Genomic DNA, 6,662 nt, shown 5'->3' with positions numbered 1-6,662 from the left:
TCTTTGACCTTTTGCAGCAAATGGTTCAAGTCCTTCTCAGTTTCAGGGAGCAAGATTATGCCACCTACATAACACAGGTTGTTGATGAGTCTTCCTCCAATCCTAATGTCACTTTCTTTCTCAGAAAGTTTAGCCTTACATATGATATATTCTATATATAATTGAAAAGATACGAAGAAAGGATACATCCCTGACTCACTTTGTTCTTTACTTAGATCCATGCAGTGTTCCTTCGCTCTATCTCATATGGTTTAGCTACGTTGCCAAGGAGAAGTATGTTGCCCTTGGAGAAGGACATCAGACTTCAAAGAGTAGAGGGTCAGTGCAGAAGAAGAAGACCATGGATAAGATGAACTGAGTTGGTGAGTATGGCAATGGGGTCAAGTGTGTTAGAAATGGTGAGGTTGGCTGAGGATAGGACAAAGTTCAAAGTCATTGTTCATAGAGTTGCTATGAATCCTAATCAACTCAATGGCACACAGCAACAAATACAACAGAGCAGTCTATGAGTTCTGTGAGTCATTTCTGCAAATTATCGAACCCAAAACAGAAGACAAAACAGCAGGCAGAAGAAAGAGTGTCCTTTGGATTCCCAAACTTGTGGTTCTTGTGTGCTGCCAAATTGGAACCAATCCATAGCTGACTGGGTTTTCAGAGGCAATTAATAGAGAGGTGATTGCACTTCTTCTCTCACAGAGCAGCTGATGGATTCAAACCACATGGCTTTGAGATTGCAATGCAGCTTCTTGCCATTAAGCCACCAAAGTCACCTAAACTTGGGTTTTGTGTCTCCTATTGGCAGTCTAAAGGACAGTTCCTTTTAACCTATGAGATCCACACCAGGTCCAGATGGCTAGGGTGAGAGAAAGAGAATATGACATGTGGGTTGTTTTAAGTGCCACTGAGTCAAGTACCACCCATAGTGACCCTAATAACAAAAGATGTGGACTGTAGCATGTGGGTAGCTTGTAGAACAAATGGTCAAGAAGTGGGACAGTGAAGGCTAAATCAGTCCCTAGTTCGAAAGACTGGATTCATGTTAATTCTTATTCATAAAAGTATACAACAAAACTTTTTTTAGTTTTTGTTGAGATGTTGACTTTTAGAGTATTAATTGATAGGAAAAGACATTCTATTTAGGCAGAGTTAAAATATTCTGTGTAGTTTTTCCTGTATTTGCACACTTGGGAAGTGAAATGTTAGTCTTAATTTTTTTCCAAAGATTGGTATCATAGAGACAACATAATAAGATGAAAAATCAGTAGTAAAATATAACAATAACAACAATAATCATACTTCCTGTGTATTTCGATGTTAAATACACTTCTAAATATTTTAAACACTGAAGAATAACTGAGAAAAATATTATGATGTGAACAATAATTAAATTGGAACACTTAATTGTGCTCATGTGAAACCTATTCCTGAACCAAGAAACAGTAGTGAGACTAGAACAAGGAAACACTGCATAGTTCAAAATCAGGAAAGGAGTATGTCAGGGATGCATCCATTCTCCATAGCTTTTCAACCTATATGTGGAAGAGATAATTCAGGAGGCAAATTTTATGAGGAGAATTGTAGCATCAGGATTGGAGAAAGACTCACCAACAACCTTTGTTGTGCAGATGGTACAACTTTGCTTGTTAAAACTGAGGAGGACCTGACATGTTTGCTGCAGAAGGTCAAGGAATGCAGCCTTTATTGTGGATTGAGTTTCAAAATCAAGAAAACAAAGATTCTCACCACTAAGCAAATTTGCAGCATCATGATACAAGGTTAACAATTTCTGCTTGCTTGGTTCCACAATCAACACACTTGGCAACAGCAATCAGGAAATCCAAAGACAAATTGCACTGGGAAAATTATCAGGGACCTCTCCAAAGTACTGAAGAGCTATGATGTCAGTCTAGAGATTAAGATGTGCCTGATCCAAGCCATGGTCTTCATAACTACTTGTGATGCATCAGAGAGCTGCACAAGAACTAAGATGATGGAAGAAGAATGAATAATGTCTGAGTTGTCATACTGAAGTAGAGTCTGAACATACTATGAACAACTAAGAGAACAAACTCGTCTGTCCTAGAGAGGGCGAAACCAAGCTGCTCCTTGGAATTTTGCATTTTGAAGCTCTGTCTTGCATATCTTGGGCATGTTGTCAGGAGTGACCAGTCTTCAAAGAGGGACATCATGCTTGGAAGGGTGGAGGGACAGTGGAGGAGAGAAAGACCTTAGATAAGATGGACTGACACAATGACTGGAGTAAAAAAAGTATGCCTTAAACTCAAGGAACTGTGAAAAATAATAAATTCAAAGAGAGGAGAAGTTGAAACTAGTAGAAGAAATCAAATAACGGCTTGATCAATAAAATCAGATGGGTTAAAAAAAAAAGGCCAGTTAAAACATTTGACAAATCAGTTAAGAAACATGAGACCACTCTACCTAGTTGCTGGGGAGAAAAACCATACAGGGCACAATTTCTTAGATGAGGATCCATATAAAATATTTTGTAGAGTTCTTTTGTTCTTTTCTTGCAGGTTGAAATTTTTTCTGGTGTACATAAGAAGCTCACAGGCAAGGATATTAATTTTGAATTCCCAGAATTTCAGTAGTAAACAAAATGATTAAATAATCATTCAAAATAAAAAAAAAAAAACACCCTACCAAAAAAACACCAAAACATGAACCCACACACAATAAATAACATTAGGGATGATATAACCATAATCATTAAGGATACAAAAGTGAGCATGTAATATCTTCAACAGTATGCCAATATATTTAAAAATCTGGATGAAGTAGATAGTTTTGAAGGAAAACAGAATGTAGAAGATATAAAATAATAAATTAAGAAAAAACAGATCATCAATAGAAGGAATTAGGGAGGTAGTCAGAGATTTACTGTCAAAATTGTTGTCTAGCAGTTTTGGATTTTCAATAATAATCACATGCTTAATATTATAAATAATATGCTTACTTGCACTTTTTACTAATACATGGTGAACAATTTTCCACTTTTGTTATTACGAGATCCCTGTAGTACTTTTCCACAGAGTCAAAGCCTCTTTTCAAGTTTATATGACAGAGACAGAATAATCTGTAATGAAAGTTTCACTGTTTTGATATGATGAAAAATGAAAAATGTAAAGGTGCTCAATAGTAAGTAAGCAAAAGTCTGTGCTTCTTTGCTTATTGGGTAATCTGCCTCTCTTGTCTAGTTTTTACCATCAAATACTTAAGAAACAAATATTTCTTTCACATAATTCTAATTTGTGGTCTAGTCCCAAAGGCAGTCTGTTGGAATCTTTTGAAGTCTGTGGGTAAATCACATATACAGAGTCTGTGTGATTTACAGTCTCTGTACACCTGCTGGATGGTCAGCCGTCAGTTGGTACTAACTCGAGGGAAATGAGTTAGTGTGAGCTGTGACTCATAAACACTTTCAGATCATAAAAAAAAAATTTTTAAAACTTATTCAAGAAGGTCAGTGTAATCCTGACACTAAAAATGAGAATTGCTAAATAAAGTCCATTCTCTCAGATGTAAAAATATTACTATTACACACAGTTCCTTAAAAGAATAACCCATCATGACTGAGAATGGTGTGTTCTAACAATGTAAAGACCTTTCAAAATTTGGAATGTTATCCAGTTCAATTAAAGAAGAACCATATGTAACTGTTACAACTTACAACCCACATTTTAAAAATCCATTTGAAAAAAAATGTGTTTGACAAAACTCAACACTAATTTCTGGATATGCTCAGAAAATACCAGAAATCATAAGAAGAAGTATCTGACAATAATAGAAAAATATTGAAATACTCAAAGGAATTCCTGCCAGGATCAGAACCAGACTTTGATGGTAGTCTGTTGACTAGGAGAAAAGGAAAAGAAAATTAAACTGGTCAATTATGAAAAGTGCTACTGTCCACTGTCAGCGATGAACATATTCTAGACACTGGTGACACAATAATGATGATTCTCTACCTGGAAAAACTAAAAGAATTAAATAAAAAACTAACAGAATTTGGGAGAAATTTCAATAAGGTGGTCAAATCTAAGATACCAAAAATTAACTGCTTTCACACATGCACATACATCTCCTCATTTATTTCATCATCCAACATTGTACATTTACAAAAAGAAAAAATGTACCATGCAACTATTTTGCACATTAATGATATACTTCTGGCATTAATGAGTTCTGAGGTGCAAAGTGAGGATAATGCTGATTGTGATGGATATTACATATTGATATGGATATGACATGTTCCTCAGTAATTTGATAGTCAAGTAATAGTGTGATTTGACAGTTATTTAATGATTAAATTTGACAGTAATGTACTAATGAGGTTTGACACTTCTATAATGATGCTATTTATAATTTATGTAACATTATAATTGGAAAGTTATATAATGATGTAATGGTGGTCCTCTATTTTCCCATAACACTGATTTTCATATGATGACCTGGTCTTTGGAACTTCAACACATGCTAAGTGGAGCTAATAAACAAATGAATAATGTCATGAAAATTTAGTTCATTTATAGTCTGTAACATGTTGTGCTGCTAAAGATCTAGGTTCTTTGAATTCACCAACAGCTCCACAGAAGAAAGGTAGGCAGTCTTCTCCTAAAAAGATTTATAGCTTCAGAAGTTGATGGAGAGTCTCTGTGAGTAGGGATTGACTTGATTAGAATAAGTTTAAGTTTGAAAATGCAAAACACGTGCAACCATTATGGAAGGCAGTATGGTGCTTTCTCAAAAAGTTGGAAATAGAAATAACATTTGACCCAGCAATTCCACTACTGGGAATATACCCTGAAGAAACCAAAACTGAACTGCCACCCAAACAGATAAATGCACACCCATATTTATTTCTGTGTTGTTCACAATAGCAAAGAGGTGGAAGCAACCCAAGTGCCCATCAACGAACGGATAGAGAATCTGTGGTATATTCACAAAATGGAATACTATGCAGCACTAAAAAACAAGGAACTCATAAAATATACAAAATGGGTGTCTCCAGAGGATATTATGCTGAGTGAAATATCTCAGTCACAAAAGGACAACTATTGCATTATGCCTCCCTCTGTTATAAAACAGGACTGACTTGGGGGGCTGGGGGAAACTAAAAGAAGAGGGAGTAAATAATGAACACTGCATTGAAACAGATGAGGGAAAGAATTGCTTAAAAGGATATATGATTATGCATTAATTTAATGACAACAGTCCAGAATGAACCGGGAGAAGGGGGAAATTGTGCAACAATAAATGAATTTTTTTAAAGAGAAAAGAAACCTGGGCTGGTAAGGGAGAAAAATGTGTGACAATGCATGAAAATCCAAGTTTTCTGTAAACTTTCATTAGAAATCACAATTAAAATATTTTAAAAATAGAAAATACAAAACATTGAAATGAAGTATGAAGGATATGACAAAATATTAAGAACATAAGAAATATTATGAGTTAGGGTTGGGAAAGGAATGGGGAAAGAACGGATAGATAACAACACTACATTAAAACAGATGAAGGGAAGAACTGTCAGAAAGGAATATATGATTATGCATTATATATATGAGAACAATCTGAAATTGTGCATTGTGCAGCGGGTTGATGGAGGGAATGGGGAGAAAATGTGCAACAATGAATAAGTAAAAGGGGGAAAATGAATATTATAAGTAAACAAATACATTATGTGCCTACATGAAATAAGTAATATTGCAGATATATATATTTTCTCTGAGTTAGTCAACTTATAATAAGTGGAAAAGAGCAGAGTTTGTTTTGTTTAGTATATATGCAATAACTTAAAGCTAGTGTAACAAAACATTGAGCTTTTTAAATAATAATAAATCTATAGAAACTGAGACCTCATTTGTGGGAATCACTGGGACACCAGAGACTCTAGTGTTCTAGTGGAAAGAGCCTGTGCTGCAATCCCAATAGTATGTGGTTTGAATCCACTAGCTCCTCTGCAGGAGGCTAAACAGTCTCCTCCAGTGCAATTTACTGTTTCTGAGAATCCATGGGAGGGTTAGCTATGAGTCAGTTCAAACTCGATGGCACACAAAACCAAAACCATAGAAATTGAGACATTAATGTATATATAGAAATTCACCATATGATAGAGTTCACATTTCATATGAGTGAAAAATACGGGCTATTCAATATTGTTGTTGTTGTTGTTAGGTGCTGTTGAGTCAATTATGACTCATAGTGACCCTTCAAACAACAGATCTGAACAGTGTCCTATCCTGTGCCATCCTTAAGATCGCTGACACAGTTGAGCTCTTTGTTGTATTCACTGTGTCAATCCATCTGGTCAAAGATCTTCTTATCTTTCACCATTGCCCTGCCTTCCTAAGCATGATGTCCCTTTTCAATGAATAGCCTTTCCTAGCAAAATGCTCAAAATATTTAAGACGAAGCTTTGTCATCTTTGCATCCAAGGAGCATTCTGGCTGTAACTTCTCCAATACATATCAGTTTGTTCTCTTGGTAGTTAATGGGATATTTAGTACTCTTCTCTAACATCACAGTTCAAAGGCATCAATTCTTTTTTTGTCTACTGGGAATATACCCTGAAGAGACCATAGCTGACATCCAAGCAGATATATGCACACCCATGTTCATTGCAGCTTTGTTCACAATAGCAAGGA

This window comes from Elephantulus edwardii, unplaced genomic scaffold (assembly GCF_000299155.1).
Source record: "Elephantulus edwardii isolate Elephantulus edwardi_28Jun2011 unplaced genomic scaffold, EleEdw1.0 scaffold00030, whole genome shotgun sequence".
Classification (NCBI taxonomy): domain Eukaryota; kingdom Metazoa; phylum Chordata; class Mammalia; order Macroscelidea; family Macroscelididae; genus Elephantulus; species Elephantulus edwardii.
Note: the sequence above shows the minus strand (reverse complement) of the source record.